A 22,801-nucleotide genomic window follows, 5' to 3' on the forward strand; every position below is an offset into this window, starting at 1 on the left:
CCAAAGGGAGTAGCACTACTAGAAGGTGTGGCCTTGTTAGAGGAACTGTGTCACTGTGGAGGAGGGCTTTGAGGTCTTTTGCTTAAGTTTCACACAGTGACACAGTTGACTTCTTGTTGCCTGCAAGATGCAGGGCTCTCAGCTCCTCCTTCAGAATGCCTGCCTGCATGCTACCATTCTCCCTGCCCTGATGATAATGGACTGAACCCTGAAACTATAAGTGAGCCCCCTCAATTAAAGGTTTTCCTTATAAGAGTTGCTGTGGCCATGGTGTCTCTTCACAGCAATAGAAACCCCCACTAAGAGAGGGTCTTACACTAATAAGGCAAAAAATAAGAAAGACACTTAACATCATCTCTGTCCTTTGTATGCTTGCATATTGGCTGTGCATGCCCACAAACTCACATGCATGCACCACATACATGTGCTCAAACACATATACATGCAGCACACACATATGCACCCACACATGCAAAAAAATCCATTAACACACATACCACATACACATATGCACACATGTAGTAGATACACAACATATACATATGCACCCAAGAAGACATACACACATATTCATCGCCCATGCACTTACATGTATGCAGATCATACATGCACAGGCACAACACACACAAAAATATGAACACTACATACATATACATGCACACTATCACATACACCCATGCATACACTAACCACACATGCACAGCACACAGGCATATACACACCAACTTGCACATAAACACACCACAGACATGTGGACATGCATCATATGCACATGCATACAAATACATCACTCATGTGCACAAACATACACATATGAACACACATTGACATCCATGCACAGGTTTTCTATTTTCTTCGTAATGTTTATGGTTAATTCTCTATCAAAAATCACCTAGGATTTTCCCTAGACTTTGTATGTCCTAACCACCTACAAGTCCCCTTTCAGATCTCTTCCTCTTCTGACCTCTGATAACACCGATACCTACTCTTTGAAAGCTCATCTGTACAGGGGCAAAGAAAAGCACATAGCATAGTTTTCTCTAATCTCCAAGAAAATCCTCCAAGTGTTTCCTATAGTTCTGATTTGTAGATGAGGAAGCAGAGTGGGCTGAGAAAACTAGTCATGTACAAAGCCATGCTTCATGTCCCCATGTTAGAGTTCAAACCCAGATCTGCTTAGCAACAAAACTCTTTCTAGTTTATTCTATCCTGATTTTATTTTATTTTACAGCATACTACCCAATCAGTGTTGCTATGTCACAGATATGCTCAAAACCTGCAGGAGGGACATTTTAATTTGAAAAGGAGAAATGTGAACACCTTGGCCTAGATTTTATGTAAGTGTGTGTGTGTGTACATACACATGTATATGTATATATAATCAATCTCCAACTCCAGGGTATGTTCTAAGTTCTCTTTCATTGTTTCATTCATAAACCTGATATGTCAAAAAGATATTTAATTGGGGTGGCTCACTCACCATTTCAGAGGTTTGGTCCCTTATCATCATGGTGGGGATCATGGTGCTGTGCAGGCAGACATTGTGTTGGAACTGAGAGTGTTTTATCTTGCAGGCAACTAAAAATTGACTGTCACACTGAGGGAAGCTTGAGCAAAAGACACTTCATATCCCACACCCACAGTGACTCACTTCCTCCAACAAGGCCACACCACCTTTGTGCCACTCCCTTTGGGAGCCATCTTTCACACCACCACAGGGTTTTTTTTTTTTTTTTTTTTTTTTTTTGTCTTGTTTTGTTTTTTATTCCCATCTTCTTCATGAGCTCTCGTTGGTCAACATCTATGATTTCCATCTATTCAGTGCAGTAGCTTCTCTGTGGTTGACATGAGCAAATGTGGACTAACAATTGACTTCAGTTGTGACATTTGAGTGACTAGTTATACCACTCTTCTACGACTCCGTTGTCATGTCCACATGTCACGAAGAGTGTTATCTACTTCGGAACATGACTATGAGAACACAAAGCAATCACACCCCTGGAAGGTATGCCTAACTTCCAGGACAAGTTCAGTACAAGTTCAATCCACAGTGGCTCTCCCTTATTGGTACCCTACAGCCAGTGGTTTCATACATCTTTCACATACTTGTTAGCTGTATAAATTTATGTTGTTTTTTTCATTGCTGGGATGAGGATGAAATGCATGGCCACGGCACTGGGAGAATGACCAAAAAGCAGAAGAAGGGGAAAACTAGTGCTCAGGTGGCTTTTTTTTTATGTTTATGCAGTGTTAGATACCAGCCCATAAAGTTGTGTCACTCACATTCATAGTGGGTCTTTGCCCCTTCGTTAAAACTCTCTGGAAATGTCCTCACAGACTGTGGTGGTTTGAGAAAATATGGCCCCCACCATTGGGAAGTGTGCCTTTGATGATGTGGGTGTAGCCTGGTTGTGTGTCAGAGTTAAAGTAGGTGTAACCTTATTGGAAGAAGTGTGTCACTGTGGAAGTGGGCTTTGCAGTTTCCTTTGTTCAAACTAGGCTCAGTGTGACAGAGTCCACTGCCTGTGGATCAAGGTGTAGAATGGTCAGCTCCTTATCCAGCACCATGTGTGCCTTTGTGCCATTGTGCTACCCACTGTGACAATAATGGACTAAATCTCTGAATGGTAAGCCAGCCCCAGTTACAAGTTTTCCTTTATAAAAGTTGCCATGGTCATGGTGTCTCTTCATAGCAATAGAAACTTCATAGCAATAGTAAACAGGCATACTGAGAGTATCTAGAGGACTCTAAATCTAGTTATGTTGCCAGTGCAGATAAACCAGCATCATGATGCCATCAGAGCCCTTTGAGTTACCTTATTGTAATCCAGATTTCTGTATGATCATGTTTATTAAGAATAAACCATAGGTTGTTTTTTGCAAGGCAAAATTTTGTTGTCCCAAAAATGTCAAAACAAACAAACAAAGAAAAAAAAGAAAGAAAACAGCATTTTTAAGTTAAGAAGGCCAGACCATGGTCATAATGTATATTGACCAGAGTTTGTCAAGTAATTAACTATTGTCAAGCTCATGTGGACTTGTATGTGAGGCAGAACAGTTAGTATTACTCAACCAAAGAAAGAAAAGGAAACATTTAAGGCTAAGCATAGTGAGAAATTGAAACTATGTCATTCTTTCTAAGCAGAACATTGCTTGGTTCTTTGTTCCTATGGTGGCGACTTTTAATTTTCCAGAATCCAGGGACACTAAGAAAGAAAACGCCATTAAAAATATGTTCTGAAGGGGTCCTTCTTTCACTCAGGCTCATAAAGAAAGAAGGGGCAACTGGGGATTTTTGTTTTAATGTTATTACCTTCAAAGTTGAGCTTTGAAAACTAAACTCAAGAAAGTCACCTTCAGTGAGCATCTAAGCTGTGCCATGTGCTCTATAAATTTCATAGCCTTTTAGGTAAGAATCAGTGTTCTCTTATTATAGAGATGGGAGGGCCTTGTTCCTAAGGCCACACCATCCATGAGCAAAAAAACCAACACTGACATTCAAATTTGGCCCTGGATCACCCTAAAGCCTGCAGTCTTGCTTATAGTTTCTATGTAGAGTGTATGTGTGACAAAGTTAAAACTATGTATTTCCAGGGTTTCTATCACTGTAGTTAGACAAATAAATGCTTACAAGCTTTTGTGACCAATTTGTTGCTCTAAGCAGATTAAATATGTTGACTGCCAATACTATTTACACTACTCATTACCCAGAATAGATTAACCAATTACAGCTAACTTATAACTAATTTAAACAATTAATATACTTTATTGGATTGTATTGAAAGGGTTTCTCTCTTGTAGGAGGCAGTGTAAAGGTTAACATTAGGCTGGTCCAAGTCTAATTATAATAAATTGTAGGAAATACTGGGTTAGTCAGAAACCTAATGAGGTGTTCCCAATGCTTTGACTAGGGCATCAAAACCTGCCAGGTCCTAACATATAGCTAGCGTCTATGCACAAGACAGAGAAACACAAAGGAGCATTTTTGGAAGTCAAGAGTTGTTAGTAGTTACACAAAGGGACTATCGCTTTCTTACCAGAATGGTTCCATCAATGAAACTCCCTCTATATGGTGAAATATTTTGTAGCCATCACTCACCATCAGATCTTTTTCTAAAATATAAAACTGTTTGATGTACTGGAGAGATAGTTCAGTGGTTAAGAACAAGATCTGTTCTTCTAGAGGTCCCAGATTCAATTCCTAGCACCCACATAGTGTTTAACAACTATTTGTGACTCCAGTCTTAGGCGATACAATATCCTTTTCTGACCTCCCCAGGCATTGTATGTAGATGGTACACAGATGGTACATGCAGTTAAACACACATACACATACATTTCAAAAATAAATAAAACCTAAAAAGAAAAATTTAAACGTGTGTGTGTGTGTGTGTGTGTGTGTGTGTGTGTGTATGTATGTATGTACATGTGTGGAAAACAGAGAAACTTGTAGTTGTTTCTCTCCCTCCATTATGTGTTTTCTTACAATTGAATGCCAATGTATTTGGCATCTATTGGATCTGAGATCTGTAGTTTTTGCCTCCTGGCCTGGCTCCTACATTTCTCTCCAAAGAGGAGACTTTGCTCTTCTTTCTAGTCTACTCCAACCCCCAAAGAGATGGCATTTCACACTTAAAAATCTTGCAATGTCTACCTCTGGTTTCTCTTTCACTCCACACTGGCCTATTCAACAGTTGGTTTGATTGACATTTTTACTCAAAATCTGAGAAATACTACAAAATGGTCTACTTTTGAGTTGCTGATTTTAGCACCTTTCTGCCTCCCTCTCCCACCCCAATCAAGTTCTTCTTAAGTCTTCTATGCCTTTGAGCCAGGTCTTCAATCATTTAGTTTGAAAGTGCATGGAGTCAACTCTTTATTTTATAGTATCTTTTGAAATCATAATGTACTTGTATCATCCCTCCCCTTCCTCTTCCTCCTCCTAGCCCTCCCATGCATTCCCATGTTTTTGTTTTTCCTCCTTATATTCCATGTGGAATCCATTAAGAAATACTATCTCTCAGCCCTGATAATGTAAGTAGAAACTGACCCCCCCCCCCTCCAAACCCTGAGCTGTTTAATGCTGTCATCTAACCTGAACTGCTATCTCTTATCTATATACTTTTCTGAGACTGCCTATGGTGCTTTTCCTGCATTCCAGCCCATGCCCTACATTCTGTTCTCAATTGGGAAAAGCAAACATTTACTGCCTTCTATCTCATCAGATCAAATCCGACATTACGATGGGAGACCATAACATTCTACGTGAGCAGACACACACCCATATCAGTCTGTCCTTATAACCGTTCTGTCTCTCTGGCTACAGTCTCAGTACACTGGCCTCCTTATTGTTACTAAAAATAACTCTGGCCTTCCTAAGCATGTCCATTGTCTTTTTCAGTGAGCCTTAGACTCTGCATCTAAAACCAGTGATGAAAATTATAAGAAATGCTTTCTTCTTCGAGTTTCTAAGTTATTTTGATCTATAAATAATGAAAGCTGTGGAAACTCAAAGCTAGCAGTGGGACAACATTGTTAGCTCTAACCAATGACCAAGAAGAATCAGAATTTTTGTACTTCATCATTGAGACTGAGACTGGAGTCATAGTTACAAGGAGAATAGCAGAGTTAACAATGGTCTATGAGAGTATCATTTAACCACTTAAGTATTATATTCATGACTCCAGAAGATAATGACTGATATCAGGGTGTAGCCTGATATCAAATGTCAAGGAATAAATCAGAGGTATTTAGAGTGCTCTAGCTATTATAATAGATGGGTAAGGATAGAAAAAAAAAACACTTGTATCAGTAGCAAAATAAAATAAGAAGCATCAGAGTAGAACAGAACAGAGTCCAAAGTCCTTTACTGATGGACCAGTATCAATCAGCAACTCCTCTCCACCCAGTGGGAAGGAATCCAATTACATATACTTTCCCACTTTCTTAAAAATCTTCCTTTCCCCTCAAACTCACTACTATGTGCATTTAATTTTATTTCTTTTCCTCCTATTATTAAATATAATCCCCATAGTCCTGGATAAGGCAATAAGAGAAAAGAAAAATAAAACCTAAGAATAGGAAAAGATGGCATCTAATTATTCCTATTTATAAGTAGGAGACTCTGAAAACTCCAATAGATGCCTTTAGAACCAGTAAACACATTCAATAAAGTGGCAAATAACATCCAAACATTAGTAGCTTTTCCATGTACTGTTAATGAACAGCAGAAAAGGAAATCAGGACTATAATCCCATGCACAATAGCTACAAAACTAAAGATGCCTAGGAACAAGCCTTAATTGAGGATGTGAAAGACTCTTGGTATAAAACTTCTAAAATATCAAATAAAGAACTGGAAGATGATTTTTAAAACCCAAATATTTATAATTTGACAAGATATTATTAAGAGAAAATTATTTTATCAGAGTTGGTCTACAGATTGAGTTCAGTTCTCATTAAAACCCTAATGTTATGCCCTGTGGAAAAAGTGAAAAACCTAAGAATCATATGTGAGCAAAAAAAAAAAAAGACCCACACTCCTACAATAGTAAATAATCCCAAGAAAAAATGGATAATGTTGGAAATATCATCCTTGACTTAAGGTCATGCCACAGCACAATAGTAATGAAGCCATCATAGCATTAGCACAAACATAACCGTGCTAATCAGTGGAAAAGAAAAGAGATGCGAAAGCAAACCCAACAGCCACAGCCACCTTCTTTCTGACAAAGTGTTCAAAAATATACGTTGGAAAAAAACATAGGTCCATCAACAAATCACACTGGGAAACTGGTTAGTCACATGTAGAAGGACAAAATTAGACCTGTAGATTTCACTGTACACAAAAATCAACTGGATTAAAGACTTTAATGTAAACCCTGAAACTCAAGCACTGTTGGAGGAAAACATTATGAGACTACTTAGATGTAGGAATAGGCAAAGGCTTTCTGAAAAGGATGCCAAAAGCTCAGTATATGACATCAAGTTGACCGAATGGATTGAATGGAATTTAAGAAAAAGGAAGCAAGTGTTTGAATAAAGAAGGAATCCACATAGCTGGAGACAGCGGGGGGAGGGGGGAGGTTAATGTCTCAAATACATAAAGAACTCAAAAACTAAACATCTAATCTATAACTAGGCTAGTGTAAGGAGCAGACAGCTTTCAAAAGGTGACATAAAAATTGTGAATAAGTACATGAACAAATATTCAACATCCTTAGCCATCAGGGAAAATCCAAATTAAACTGCAGTAAGACTTCATCTCACTCCATCATTAAACAGCCTTCATAAAACAAAGAAACAAAAAAAAAAAAAAAAACAAAACAAAACAAAAACTATGAGCACTAGAAGATTGCTCAGGGGTTAAGAGAACTGACTGCTCAAACACTCTCCCATAGGACCCGAGTTCACGTCTCAGCACCTACATGGTTGCTCACAATCACCATAACTCCAGTTTCAGGGAATCTGATGATCTCTCTCCTCTGTGGGCATGTGATGTATATACATACATGCAGGCAAAAAGACACACACACCTAAAATAAAGTAAATTAATCTTGTTTAAAACCATTTTAAAAGAAAAAAATTTAAAAGAAAAAAAAAAGGATATGAAGAAAAGGAAACTCTTATACTGCTGGTAGAAACCCAAACCATCATAGAAATCAGTTGCAACCATCATAGAAATCAGTATGGAAGTTGTTCATAAAACTAAAAATGGAACTACAGCATAGCTCAGCTCTAATCACTTCTTAGTATATTTCTAAAACACTGTATGTCAACACACCACAGAGATATGTGCATATCTAAGTTCACTGTACTACTATTCAGGGTAATCAAGTTATATAATCATCCTAGGTATCTATCAACAGATTAATATATACAGAAAGTGTAGTCTATATGCACAATGAAGTATTGTTCATCCATAGTGAAGAATAAAAGTATGCCGTTTTCTGGAGACTTGATTCAACCGAAGATACCTCATTAACTGATATAAACCAGACACAGGAAGATAAATAATTCATGTTTCCTTTATCTCTGGGTCATGGAATTTTCTATAGATAAGTAATAGCATATGTAGACACAGATGGCATAGACATGGGTATAGATGTGTGCATGAGAATAAAACAGAAGAGATTGGGAGCAGAAAGAAGATTAACAAGAGGTCTAAGGATGATTGGACACTAAGAAAAGAAAATGTAAGCATGTGAATATGGTTAAAAGATACTATACTTGAAAGAAATGTCTTTTTAAAGCCCAACACTATCTACAATGAACACAAATAATAAATAAATAAATATTGTGGCCATAATTACTGTACTTAAAACAGAAGGGGAATATTAACTGAAATGCTAAAAGTATACAAAGAAATAGCTTTGTAACTGTGCTGTTATAATGAATATAATGAAAAAATAAACGAGAAAACAGATGGAAAACGATCAACATGGTGAAATAATTGCACTAAACTCATGATATTGGAAATTACTTGTTTTCCACTTAAAGAATTGTCAAACATCCTTAGCTATCAGGGAAATGCAAATCAAAATGACTCTGAGATACCATCTTATACCTGTCTGAATAGCTAAGATCAAAAATGCTAATGACAGCCTAAGTTGGAGAGGATGTGAAGTCACAGGAATACTCCTCCACCGCTAGTGGGAGTGCAAATTTGTACACTCACTTTGGAAATCAATATTGCAGTTTTCAGAAAATTGGGAATCAATCTACCTCAAGACCCAGCAATACCACTTTGGTGCATATACCCAATGGATGCACACTCATACCACAAGGACATCTGCTCAAACATGTTCATAGCAGCATTATTCATAATAGCCAGAAACTGGAAACAACCTAGATGCCCTTCAACTAAAGAATGGATAAAGAAAATGTGGTGCATTTTCACAATGAAGTACTACTCAACTGTAAAAAGAAAAAAAAAAGAAAAGACTTAATAAAATATGCAAGCAAATGTATGAAACTGGAGAAAAAAATTATTCTGAGTGGGGTAACCAAGACCCAGAAAGACAAATATATATACTCCCTCATAAGTGGATATTGTGAGTAAAGTATAGGATAACCAACCTACAATCCACAGCCCCAGATAAGCTAGATAAGAAGGACAGCCCAAAGAGGGATGCAAGGTTTTCCCTGGGAAGGGGAAATAGAATAGACCTTCTGGGTAAACTAGGGGTGGGGATGATGGAAGGATAAGAACTTGAGGGAGTGAATTGGGTGGGCTGGGTGCAGGAGGTGGGTTGGGAGTTAGATGGAGGAGGAGAGTAATGAAAGAGACATCTTAATGGGGGTACATTTTAGAGTAAGGGAGCAGGAAACTCCTAGGAATCCACAAAGCTGACCTCAGCTAAGGCTTCTAGTAATAGTGCCTGAACTGGCCATCTACTGTAATCAGATTGGTGACTACGCTAATTATCATAGGAGATATTCTAACCAGTAACTGATGGAAGCAGATGAAGATCCACAGTCAAGCACTAAGCTGAGTTCTGGGAATCTTGCTGAAGAGAGGGAGGGGGGACTGTATGATTCAGGGGGATCCTGACAAGGGAACCCACAGAGACAGCTGATCTGAGCTCATAGGAGCTCATGGACTCAGAATCAACAATTTGAGAATCTCCATGGGAGTGACCTAGGCCCTCTGCATGCGTGTGACAGTTTTGTAGTTTGGTCTCTTTGTAAGGCTCCTGGCAGTGAGATCAGGACCTGTCTCTGTTGTGTAGCTGGCTTTGGGGAACCTGTTCCTGGATTACCTCGCCCAGCCTTGACACAAGTGACGGGCCTTGATCCTACCTCGACTTGATGTGTCCCTTTTTGAATAGAGACAGAGGAGGAAGAGTAGGTAGGGAGAGAGGAGGATGGGAAGGGGGTGGGCCTGGAAGAGAGGAGGGAGGGAAAACTGAGGTCAGTATGTAAAATAATTTTAAAAATATTATTTAAATAAAAATTTTTAAGTTACTTGTTTTCTTCCTTTTTCTAAAATTTCTGCCACCGTTTGTTCCTTTTGTGATGGTTTGAAAGAGTATGGGCCCCATACTCTTATTTGAACAACTGGCCCCCGGTTGGTGTCTCTCTTTGCAAAGCCTTGCTAGAAGAAACACATCACTGGGGTGGGCTTTGAGACTTTGTAGCCTGGCCCCAAGTCCAGCTCACTCTCTCTGCTTCCTGCTGTGGTTGAAGATATGATCTCTCAGTTTCCTGCTACTGCCAGTTGGTGCCACGCCTCCCCACTATGATGAACCCTCATCCTTCTGGAAGTACAAGCCATGCAAGCTCTTACTTCTCTAAGTTGCTTTCATCTTTGTATTTTATTACAGCAACATAAAAGTGACTAATACACTTCTTATAATGAAAATAAAGTACATCCATGTACTCGATCTTCTGAGCTTCAGCTAGAAAAAAATACCTAGTGTTCCCTTGGTTACTGGGTTCATACACTGCTAGCAAATTTGAAACATTGTACTATAAACAGGGACATGCTAATAAAAGATTAACTGGAAATTTCCCCACATTGATGTGAGTCAATAATATAGTTAGAATAGTTGGCCACAGGAACCTAGGTAGTTTGGTTTATATAATTTCTAATCTCACAGATGTATTTAAGGACATATAGTCATTCTTGGACCTACTGGGAGTCCATTGAAGGGGCTTTAAATTCTCCCTGGGATGGCAAGATGCCATTCTAAGGTAACATTATAACACAAACCTTGCCTTTCAAGAGTATTCATTTCCCAAATTGCAATTGAATTTGTACAGTTACTAAGTCAGCATGCTCTACATGGCTAGGAATGGAAAGTCCAAACTTGTAGATTTAAAACCCTTCATAAAGAAAGTGTAAGACTTCAGGCAGCTTGCTTACAATCATGTCTCAATCTTCTATCCACATTGGAGACATGAAGACCTTTATGTCCATGGGAGAAAGGAGCGAAGGGAAAAAGAGAAAGAAGAAATATATTTTACTACTTGAGATTTTTATAAGCACTAAATATTATAGCAAGTTATTAGAAAGTCTGTTTTTGAACTAAAGTGATCCAACCCTTTATCCATTCATCAAGTACCAACTACACACAGTAATCATATGCCAAGGCTCTGCCAAGTGATACAGAATAACAGTGAACAAGGTTTGGTCTCTGCTCTACAGAAATGTCCAAGCTAGCAGGGAATTCTTGGAAGCTAGTGTCTGCTAGCATACAGGAGACTCACTTTGGATGAGAAGGAAGGACCATACTGTAGAAACACAGGGGAGTGTAGAAGGATGTGGAGGGGGTTAACTCCAACCACAGTAGCAGTAGTAGTGTGCATCTGTGTTTGCAAACATGTGCACATGCATAAATGTGTGCTGTGACAAACCCGCTGGCTATAGCTTGTTAGGAAAGCATGTATTTGGTCTGAAAGCATACAGTCCATCTTGGTGGGAAAGGCATGGCAGTCAGGGTATGAGACAACTGGTAACATTGTGTCTAAAATCACAAAAGAAAGAAAGCCATGAAAGCCACTTCTCAGCTGGCTTCCTCTTTTGTCCTTTTTGTTCACTCAGAGATGCCAGTCTACAAAATGGTGCCACCCACATTGAGCACCAGTCTTCCCATATCAGTCAAAGCTCCCTGGAGACTCCCTCACAGACATACCCAAAGACCTGTGTCCTAGGTAGTTCTGAATTCAGTCATTGACAGTGAAGATTCGCCATCATAAGGAGCTTCCTAGAACTGTTCACCACTGTTCTCCTAATCATTCACAAAGACTCAAAGCCAGGAAGTCTGGCCTCCAACCCACAATTCTGACCATGACAAGTTTTGTCTCCTACATTGGCTACTGTGCTTATGATTCGAGGTAATACATAGAAAAGGCATCACTTATTTCCTTTCCCATAATAAACTCACAGTAAATGTTATCTACTGTTAGTAATAGCAGGAGTAGCAACAGCAAGGAAAGTAATAGCAAAAGTAGTAATGTAGCAGTAATAGCAGTAGTAAGAGCAGAATGTAAAGCAGTTCACAGAGGGTAGAAACTGTGACCTTTAAAACAACTTAAACAATGTATGGTGAATTGTAGTTTTTTGGAGTATGCTTTCCAGCTATTTAACTTTTGTTACATAAGAAAATAGCAATACCCATCCATGAAACGTGTGGTAATTTAGAATGAAAACCCACTGTGCTTTCATTGAAGTGTTGAATTTCCAAGGACAGTGAGGGGTTTAGAAAAAGGTCATATCATAGGTGTAATGATGAAGGATGCACATATTAAGTCCTGGATCCCCTCAAATGCACAAAGCATTCAAATATAAATACTGAGACTGGACCAGGGCGGCCCTTGCTCACAGCTGCTATTCACAATGGACAGCATCATTTCCTTCTGAGATGGAAGACCACTGAGGACAGGAAGACTCAAAACCTCTGCTGCAAGCTCTCCATCAAGCAAGCTACAAAAGCAGGCTCTCATACAGCACTGTACTGTACGCCAACTAGGCTGAACAATGCAACAGTGCAATGCAATGTAACCTGAGGTGTTGATGACTCAGATAGGGACAAGGAAAGTAGCAGCAGAAGCTGAAAGAGAAGCTTCAAGAGCAAAAGCTTTGAAGGGAGCCGTGCAGTCAGGAACAAGGAAGCCAGCTGTTAGATGCTATTGTGAGCCTGTTTCAATAGAGTCCCCACCCTAGAAAAACATATACTGAGACCCATACTTGGTTAGAATGGCTTGTTTTTAAGTTGCATCTTGGTTTTATTTATTTGTTTGTTTCTTATTTATTTATTTACTTGTTGTTGTTTTTATGGTGTGCAAGTCCATACAATAATTCATTTATTTTTCTTCTATTCCAAAATATATTCAAAGCAACAGAACAGCATTTGAAGTCATTTGAAGCACATTTGACATGTGCCCTACTTAAAACTCTCTTGATAAGTTTTCAGCTGAAGCAATTCTGAGAGCTTCAGAATCTATGTCATCTAGTCAATGAACAAACTAGGCTTCGGTACCTACTCTAAGACAGACACTTGCTAAACAGCACAGGTAGAACAGTGAACATGTAGACAATTTCTTAAACATTGTATGAATGGGGTATGTGTGCGCATGTGTGTGTATGCTCAAGTATGTGTGTGTATGTGCCTCCATGGCACATGTAGGTGAGTCTGTGAATGCCTATGCCTGGATGAGCACATGGAGAGGGCAGACCACAACACTAGGTGCCTTCTTCTTCTGGCATCTTCACCTTTTTGCCGTGAGGCACAGTCTCTTGTTGAATCTTGCTTTTGGGGAGGCTGGCTGGACAGGGAGAGCTCATAATCTGCCTGTCTCTACCCCATAATAGTGGAGCCATAAAAACGGGCAGTCATACCAAGCTTTTTATGTGACTGCTGGGTTTTCAAACTCAAATCCTCATATTAGCCGAGCAAGTGTTGTTATCCACTGAGCTATCTCCTCAAGCTCCATGAAGAGAAGTTTTGCTCCTCTTGAATTCATGTTGTAGTTGAGCAATAATTGAGAAAGACAATAAATGAAATCTAAATAAATAAGATAACACGAGATAGAGACGCTTGCTGGCAAAAAAAAAAAAAATACAAAACACAGTGATGTATCAGATTGAAGTCTTGCACCTGGTCAGGTGGTCAACTCTGGGTAACATCTTCAGATGTTTGACCTGAGAGCAAATCAAAAGGAGAAGTCTACAGTGTGAATGTCCCAGAAAGAGGGAGCCAGCTGGAAGGAACTGGCAGTGCAAAAGCCTCAACATAGAAGAGAACCTGGAGGTTGGGGCAACATAAGGAAAACCGGTTTGTCTGGATCACAGTGTGCTGGAGGGAGGCTATGGGAGATGAGATCTAGGACATAGGGACCAGCTCAGAAAGGATCCTGTAAACACAGTGTGAGAAGCTTGGGGTTTTGTTTTATTTAAAAGCCAGGTAAGGATGGTGTGCATAACAGAGAAAGACTTTCTTTTAAGTGGAAATAAATATGTCTCCTTGGCAGATGCATAGAGAGTTGCTTACATGTACTGAGCAAAGGAAGCTAAAAAAAAAAAAAAAAAAAAACTAAATAAATAAATAAAAAATAGGAAGGTATTACAGTCCTCCAGGTGGACTGGAATGGGAAGAAAAAAACAGATGGTGTGGGTTTATTTAAAGCAGAACTGAAGGGTCTGAAATTTTTCTTCAAGCTAAAATGAAGAGGTCTCACTTCCAAAGTAGATACAGCAATGTATATGAGAACAGGTGAAATCCTGAGAGGTGACAGGAACTTTAGTAAGGGAATTTGACATCGGTGGTGGCAGTCAAGGAAATACAAGGTCTAATTATGAACAAGGTAAGGTGCTGGAATGTTGAGAAGGGAAATCAAGAGTTCTGCTTAGATATAAATTAGAGATGAACATTCATTTCTCAGCCAGCATTTAAGCATTTAAACCCCTCAGTGCATAGTTCCAAAGGGAAGGCTTGGTAGAGGGTTGAAGTTCTGCCGTTTCTTCTCATGTACCTGGCTAGTCACACCTATGATAAGACAAGGTCATTTGAAGGGACCAACTGGGTCTGAGTGGGCGCTAAGAATGTCTCATTTATAGTCTAGAGATCACGGACGCCATCAGTGTGAGATTCACATATTAACCTCTGTTGATAGACAAGCTCCGTCCTGACAGCAGGTCCTTGGTCCATGACGCCATATCACAATCCCTGTAAAGCTAGTTTCACAAAGAAAGAGCCAGTTCACTGATGTGCAAACCAAGACAGTTGTCATGTGATGTCACCTTCCACAATCCCACAATCCCTCCTCCCAAATCGCCCTTGACCATTTCTAGTTCCAAGATGATTTTACCCAGCACTCAAATATGTATAATTCCCTTGACAATTCCCACATGATACTGAAACTCAATTCCTTAAAAAAGACTTTCCCATGACTTGGTGCGCATGACACCAGGGAGTTATAATTGGCATGAGCCAGGGTGTATTACACAAGGTCAAATAAGCTGGCAGCTGACTTCCCTTTGCTAGAACAAATAGTAACTTCCTTTAGAGCCATGGGCCAGTGCCCAGTGGGTGAGTGGCAGCAAAGAGTCTTCAATCTATGGGGTACTTAAGGATACTAACCTGCACACTGCCAGATGTGTTATCTTTCCCATGTCACATTGGCCAAAAGAGATGTGTAGTATCTGCAATAATGACTACTTCGTGCCAGGTACTTGGACAAATACCATGTATCTTATTAAATCCTTTCAATAATAGAAGGATGTTTATGCTTACGACAATTCTTAAGTTAAATGAGAAGAATCGGAATTGTGGAGATTACACCATTGTCTGAGGCTAAATGACATCGTAGACTTCGGGATAGTGCCTTAACTCTTTCAGCCTGTAGCAGCAGCATGAATCTCTTCCATGACTACAATGGGGAAAACACTAGGTAGGAATCCGCATGAGTTCTAGTTCCATGACTGTTGCTGATGGGTTATGGGCTACAGTAAATCATTTCTCTTGTTTCCCTAGACATTTCAAACATGGAGACCTTCTCATGCCTATGATCTTGTTTCAGTGTCTCTTGGACACCTGAAAATCAGTGGCCATCTTCCCATCAACATAATTATTGAAAACAAACTTTTCACTTCTAGGAGATCAGTGCCTCTGTTGTGATGCTAGTGACGGTGTGACAGCTTGCTTTTACCAAAGCACTAAGTGTGTGACTCTTTTCTCAGTCTATCTATCTGTTTATCTGTCTCTCTCTGCCTCTTCTCTCTCTCTCTCTCTCTCTCTCTCTCTCTCTCTCTCTCTCTATGTGTGTGTGTGTGTGTGTGTGTGTATGTGTGTGTGTGTTCTCTGTAGTTACCACAGTTACTATTTAATTCCCATTTTCACTGTAATCATATGGGTGGAATTTGGTTTACTGCCAATTTAAAGAAAGACAAATTCAAAGACATAGAAAAGAAAGAGAGAAAATGAAGGAGGAATGAAGAGAAGGAATCAGTTCTCTCTAAGCAGGTGATTACTATGGAAGCATAGTTTTTAGGAGCATGTCCCCTGAGTCCAATGGTGTTCAGAAATACAGACAGTCCTAAATGTACACTATACGCTGAAGATTGATAATCCTCAGTGGGGCAAAGAAGTCACCAGTTAAGGTTATAGAACCAGATGGATGTGGGTTCAATTATCAGTGGTACCATTTATTACTCTTGAGTTGTTTAGGCTTTCTAAGCCTCACTTTTTCTAAAGAAAAACAAAACAAAAAACCTTCTTCTAGAATTTTCTCAGGCATTGCGCAGAGCCCGGAGCAGCTCATCCATCACACAGAGTTGGCTTTTGTTTCCACCACATTTGGGTTCCTGGAAACATTAACCTTTGAACTTTCATCTAAGAGTGTGAGGCCAGGAGCACAGGTTGAATTCAGCACTGCCTTTTCAGGGATACATTTTAATCACAATGCCCTGACCCACTCGTGGAGAAGGACTGAGAGGGGATTAGAACCTGGTTCTGGAACGCATTGTCTGAGATCTTCACAACCGCTAATACTCACTTCATTGAGCACTTTAGAGGACCCATGCCCCACAGGTTTCCCTGAAAGGCCTGCTAGAGACAATGACAAACTATTCAAGATATCCCTGAGTCCAGAAAGAGTTGATCAGAAGGCTGGCCTCTATACCTTGGGGAAGCGTTGTTGTCTCCCTGAACGAGGCCATCAGAGAACATAGGCAAGTTCGCAGTGAAAATATCAGAGAGTCGGTGACAACCCAGAGCAGGTAACATCACAGATCCTTGCTCCACTCACAGTTGGGCAGTAGATTAGCCATCCTTGTTCACCTCCAGGAAGTACATGATGTAACTGGGGACTGGGTGGAAAGCCAGCAGCCTTGGACACTCTGAGGGAAATAGGAACCCCAGAGGCAGGCTATCAGGATTGACCACAGGGTCTCTGCCTTTCATATCTGCTCCTGCTCTAAAATGTACCCAGACAGAATTCAAATGCCCACCCAACCATGCTCAGGTCAGTGACCCAAGGCAACATACACTTTGAAATCTTCTAGTGAGACTTCCAGCAATGGTCACTGTACTTAAACCTTTCATTCCTTCCGATGGTTAGAATATACTTGCAGCAAAGAATCATGGGAGGTGCAGGAAAACAAATGTATATCATCTGTCTTGGCCAGGAGGCTCATGGGCAACACAAATGCTTCTCACTAAGGCTTCTCTTCCAAATTGTTCCAAACAGTTGAATTGATTCTCTACAGGAGCATGTCTTACTTCTCCCTCGCCCTTTCCATGACCCTACACCACAGGTGCAAAAAAAAAAAAAAAAAAAAAAAAAAAAAAAAAAGCCCATCTAAATTAAATAATGCTTTTGAGATATTGGGATATTAACAGTTGCTTTCGGAGGACTTGTTCATCCAGATCAAGATCTAAGTTTGGCTCTGATCCTCTCTCAACCCATGCGGCACCATATTTGGGGATTCATAATATGTGGTTAACTATCACATATGATATGTATAATCAAACTCAGAACAGGAAGTGAACAGAGCTGAGGACCCCCCCCCCCTTTTCTCTCCTCTCTTTCATCACTTAACATTTGTAAGGTCTATCTGTAGGATAAGTTGGTATATTCATTCAGTCTATCACTTTCGCTTACATCCTTTACATGTAGCTGGGGTATCAATGTGTGATGTCGTATATCTCAACCTTTAGAGTTAGGTGGGACTCACTGATGATCCTTGCTAAGTATGAACTTCATGAGCATTATTGCCCTCAATGTAGAAATGGAAGCAATAATTCCTACATTCATTTTTTTTAAACCATTGTTCTCAATATCTTTGCTGGGTTTTTTTGTTTGTTTGTTTGTTTTGTTTTTTGTTGTTGTTGTTATATTTTGAGGCTGGGTCTCATGTATCCCAGATTGGCCTGCGACACATTACATAGTTAAGGATGACCTTAAACTTCAGATCTTCCTGCCTCCACAGGCAAGCACCATCGTGACTGGTTCACATAGGATTTCATGCATGCCAGGCAAGCATTCTACAAACTGAGCTACATTCTAAGCCTTTACTACATGCTTGTTAAATTAAATACTGTAGGTTAACAGTTAATTGACTCATTAATATTCCAGAATGGTAAATATTAATAACAACAATGAGCACCAGGTTATAATAAGGCAGGAACATTCTTAGTGGGCCGACTCCCATCAGAGTGAGGAAAACATCTGAGAAATTCCCGAAATGTGTTTTACATCAGAAACATTTACTTGTGAGTAGAGGGGCAGTGTGTTGACATGTGTGATTCATTTGGCACAACACACTGACACAGATGGGTTTCACTCTTGAATCTGCTTGTTCTTGTAATTTTCTTCTTACTCATCAAAAAATGTTTCTGACGTGTTCCTGCTAAATCATTCAAAACCATGACATTTTAAGAAGTAATTTGCACTTTCATCTCCTTTTGGTCCTGCATCTAGTTGGAGCACACTGCCCGCTTTAGTGAATTCTCTCACATACTTCCTGCGGTGGATTTATATCATACAAGGGAAAGATCACTTTCCAGCTCAACCAGGGACAGTGAAGACACCTGGAGGTCATGTTGTGCTATTGATTTTAATAAGGAGCTCTGGAGGATCAAGGGTGGAGGAGGTCATAGCTGTATATAAGAGTTCTGTAGTGTAAATAGTTTCATCATGGCCAACTTCAAATTATTGAGATTGCATCATTGAATACCATAGAGCAAATACTGTTTTTCCATTGCATGGAGGAAATACATGGACATGACCTCCACATTACAACTTAAGGTAGAGAAAATAGACAAGAAAGTGACACGTCTTCAACCTTCACTACCTCCGTCTTCCATATAATTTACTTTAAATTTCCATGCTTTAATTTTAATGTCAGTCTTTGACAATCAGTCTGTAAAATTCCTCTAAAAATTAACAACCAGCCCAGGTATGCATCAGCACACCCCTGGGTAAAATAAAAGGAATACCAGAATCCATTCAAGCCTGCCACAAAGTGGTGTGTGACTCCCATAAGTAGTGATTGACTTCCATAAGACTGTTTCCTTCTAAGTAAAGTGAATGTGAATCTCTGCTCTTCAGAACCCAGAGTGCTAGAGATGTGCAGACCCTGGGGACATTATATATAGAAGGTCCCCAAGAAGAAGAGCCATTACTCTCTGCATAAGTGTATACTAGAATTTTAGAACTAACAGAAATTTCAAAGTACTGTTTAAAATGAATTGCTGTGAGTGGTGAACTTTAGAAAATAGGACCGTAAAAACGAGTGTCGAAAAACTTAGATGGTACTCCGAAAGAGCAGCTTATGTAAACCAAGAGAGTTTTAAGTGGCCTGTGAATATATAGCTTTAGTTGTAATAGTTTTATATTTATTCTGGGGGAGTTTTAAACTCTCTTATATATGACGTGGCATCTTTCCTTTCTAGTTATTCCAAATATGTCATAATTTATACGTACATAAGTTTTCTAATCAGATGTATTTATTAAAGGAGGAAAGTGTCTTCATTTAGAGGGTGTTATTGAGTAAACAATAAGACAGTGAAATGCTATTGTGATAAAAAACACACACACACACACACACACACATGCTCCACAAATGTCAGAAGTTTGGGGAATCCTGAATTAAAGGTCTACATTGGACATGGTGCCAATACAACACGGAGAGTGAGGGTGGGAAGTGGACACGAAAATCCATACAGATTTCTGCAATTGCATCTTCCATCTGAGGAGTCATTGGTTAAGCAGGTGGGAAGGCAGAGGGGCAGCAGAATGTTGGCCATGTAGCACAGAGAAATAATTCAGCTCTCAATACAGAACCTGTCCCTCACGAGAGGGGGTTTAGTATGAATTAAAAGACTGTATATGAAGAATCAAGGACAATGTCTGCTAAAGTAAAGGACGATTCTTCTACTGAAAGCTGATCAAGAAGGTCAGACAAGCCAGACTCTGACAGCACAGAATGTCCTCTGTCCTTTGTCGTTGTATTCTTCTGCGCTTTCATGTTTGTTGGGGGCGATTCTCCTCGGGGGAGGGGGTGGAAAGCAGCACCAACAACTCAGGCCCTGGGAGTCAGGGAGTAGCAGAGCCTGGGGCAGACTAATTTATTAAGGAAGTTAGGCCTGCCTTTATGCCCCCTCCCAAGGTCCGGTTGCTCAGGTGGCCGACTCTGCTGCTGTGTTGTCTTTCTCTCATTGGTGTCTCTGGTAGACTTTCTCTTCCTCAGCAGTCCCTGGGCATAGTGGCAGGCTTGGCTCAGGGAGCAAGTGACTGCCATGCACGCTCGTGCAGGCTGGCCTGGGCACCTGGGCAGGGAGTCTGCGGCTTGAGTGGGCAGGCCGCAGTTTCTCCTACACATGGTAATCTATAATGGTACAAAGCACTGGGTTTCATTTCTACACATGCATGTGATATATTTTGATCGTATTTACCCTTTCTGTTGCTCTTTCTTATGTCCCTTGCTCATTCCTCTTTTGTGTCCTGTGCCTCTTCCTCACGCCCAGCTCATGACCTACCACAGATGAAAGAATATGAATATTTGTCAGTGAGTCTGGCTAATTATACTTACTATATGATATTTTCCAGTTCTACCCATTTTCTCTGTCATTTTCAAATGACTTAACTTCACTCATGATTATGACAGCATAAAATCCATAGAGTCTATATACCCCATATGATTCTTCAGAGGTAGCTGGACCCTTACAAAATGATTATCTTTAAGGGACAACCCAGGACTCATAGAAAAACCAAAGGCCAAAAACAAGGTAAAATTCCCTCCTGTCTTTCCCTTCTTTCTTTCTTTTGGAATTTGTGTGAAAAAATGGAAGCGTCAACTCTTCTTTCCTTGGATTTTGAATGTAAACCTGATCGTGCCATTTTCTTGATAAAGATGCTTTGATGACTTCTCATGAGTCTGCTTAACAGTTTGCTATAAACCGTTCATGGGAGAACTGGTCCCCTCACATATTTCACGCTGTCCCATCCCTCATTCCAGCCACACTAACCAGAACTCAGTTTCCCCACTCCCTTCATGGGTTTCCATCTTAAGGCTTCGGTGTATTCGCACCACATTCCTCCTAAGATTTTGTCAGCCCCTGATGACTTCCACCTTCCTCAAAGAAACCTTTTCTGACCACTAAAAGGAGGGTGGGGGCATAAAATTACATCCTGCTGTGATAGCCCCTGAATTCCTTTAGTGGCACTGACCACAAAGAACCCTCCATGATAATTATATGATCAGCACCTAATTGCCTCCATGGTCTGGAAATTCCCGAAGACTCAGGAGTCTGCTGACATGCTTATCTTAAACCCTTAGCAGCCAGTATAGACTTTAATTCCCAATAGTTATCCAGGAGATGCTTGTCAAGTGAAGAATTTTCAGGCCATTGTGGAATAAATGGACACATTTAACAACAACAAACTGATTTTATTCATACACATACATTTGTTGCGCCTTTGTATTATTCTTACTTTTAAGCTAGTTCCTAGGGAAATTAATCCAGTAAGCCCCAGTCCTATGATTGGAGTTGGGAGTCTAGCAGGAGACAGGAAATGCTTCCTAATTTGCTGTGACTACCAGGAATGGACTTGAATTGTGATGAACACCTGTGACACAGGAAGCCCCAAAGAATAGGAACTACTCCACTAGGTCTCATCTCGTAGGGCTTGATAAAGTCTTGCGTTTTCAACTTTTTTGCCCCTGGGATCTTGAACATAGTCATTTGAAGATTTTTTTTTTCTCATGGATGTATCATCCTGGAAATGACTCTACTCTTTTGGTCAGAAGATCCACTTACATGTTCCCAATGTCAATAATTAAAATTACTTCTGAAAGGGAATTACAGTTGTGGAGGGAGACAAAAGTAAACATCATAGCCAACAATGCAAGTGATTTAGAGTTTTCTGTTCTTGGAATTCTTTCCCCGAATCTACATTTCCTCTAGTCTTGAGTGCTATTGATGTTCTGAAGGTACATCATTAGTAGATACTCCATAATCTGACTGCAGATCTTCCTAATAAATGGCAACACTGCACATGCACACACAGAAAAAAAAGTCTGGCTTCTTTGGAGGGACAGAATTAAGTTACAGAGACTCACAGTTACTGCAGCTCCTACAGATGGAAAGTAACTTTCTAGCAAACAAAGCCAGTCATTGTCCAAACCTGGAGCTTTTCTACTACTTTGCAATGTTATGGTAACTCTACACACCAGAAATCTACTTGTATTTTCTTCCAAGGGTTCAAGGGTGACCACATGAGCTCCAGAACACATCAGGGTATTTCTAGCAAGACTAAGGATCTGCCTTTTGCAAGAAACCCCAAAGCCTTGTCACCTAGTCCAGGCATGGTGGCACAGGTTTGTTGTCCAGCACTTGGGAGGTTAGGGTTCCTATTGCTGTGAAGAAACACCATGACTGCAGCAAACCTCATAAAGGAAAATGTTAAGGAATGTGGCTTTCAGTTTCAGAGGTGCAGTCCATTATCATCATTTGGGACAGGGTGTCATGCAGATAGACATGGTGCTGGAACTGAGATTTCTACAGCTCGATCTACAGGCAACAGGAACTAGTCTGTCTCACTTGGTGTAGCTTGAGCAGAGAAGACCGCAAAGCCCACCCCCATAGTGACATGCTTCCTCCAATAAAGCCTCACCTATTTCAACAAGGCCACACCTCCCCATTAGAGACATTCTTCCCTTTGAGAGCCATTTTCTTCCAAACCGTCACAAAAGGTAAAGGTAGGATAAATCATTACAAGTTTGGAGCCAGCCTAGGCTACACAGTGAAAACCTACGTCAAAAAACTAAACGTAAAAATAAACTAAAGAGAAATGAA

Source organism: Phodopus roborovskii, unplaced genomic scaffold, assembly GCF_943737965.1.
Source record: "Phodopus roborovskii unplaced genomic scaffold, PHOROB, whole genome shotgun sequence".
Taxonomy (NCBI): Eukaryota; Metazoa; Chordata; class Mammalia; order Rodentia; family Cricetidae; genus Phodopus; species Phodopus roborovskii.